Source organism: Myxocyprinus asiaticus, chromosome 10 (genome assembly GCF_019703515.2).
Source record: "Myxocyprinus asiaticus isolate MX2 ecotype Aquarium Trade chromosome 10, UBuf_Myxa_2, whole genome shotgun sequence".
In the NCBI taxonomy this organism is placed as follows: Eukaryota; Metazoa; Chordata; class Actinopteri; order Cypriniformes; family Catostomidae; genus Myxocyprinus; species Myxocyprinus asiaticus.
Window position 1 is genome coordinate 34754164 of NC_059353.1, and position 896 is coordinate 34755059.

The window sequence follows — 896 nt, forward strand, 5'->3', positions numbered from 1 at the left end:
TTAAATGAGTAGTCAAATCCAGTTGATCATAATCTCGTAATTAAGTAGGCCTACCAAAATGGATGTATTGTTGTGTGTGGCAGCGGGGGCGTGGTCAAGCGTCTCTCCGGAGAGAGAGAAAGCGGTAAGGGCGCTTACACCTGAGCTAAATTATGTCTAACACCTGTCTCTAATTTCAGTAAGCACGGGGAGAGCGGATAAATAGAGCCACGCCGCAAGTAGAAAGGGAGAGAGAGCCTGGGCACCACAGAGCCGAACAGGAAGCAAGAGTTCTGTGATGCTGAGAGTTTTAGTTTGATGAAGTGGTGTGTGATTAAAGTGCAACTCAGTGAATATTGCAAGAGGAAAAATAAGTCCTTACCTGAACCAGGAAAGCTCCAGTGTAAAGAGCAGACGAGAAGCAGCTTTCCTGGTTCAGGTAAGGATTTATTTTTCTCTTGCAATATTCACTGAGTTGAGGCTGTGTTGGCTAGTTTTAGATGTTTGTGCACTTTTCAGGCTGGTCAGACTGCAGTTAGCTGACCAGGCCGGGAGACCAGCTTAAACCAGTTAAGACCAGCAAACCAGTCTGTTTATTGCGGGGGGAGTTCTCAGCAGAGTGAGAGAGAACGACTCATCTGTGGATTGGCGCATTTGTGCAAAACAAAGTCAAACTACTTAACGCAAGGCTGCTATGTGTTAAAACGACGTGAGAGCATCCTCTTATATTAATGGCGACGTAACAATTTGAGGACACGGGCGCGAAATATAATTTGAATAGAGGTTTAATATTTATTGTGACGCGCTTTTTCAAGTCTTCTGTATGTCCTTTTTTACAACTAGGGCGGAAACGATGATGCGTTCGTCAGATGCTTTTTTTTTTTTTTTTTTTTTTTTTTTTTTTTAGGACACGGAGA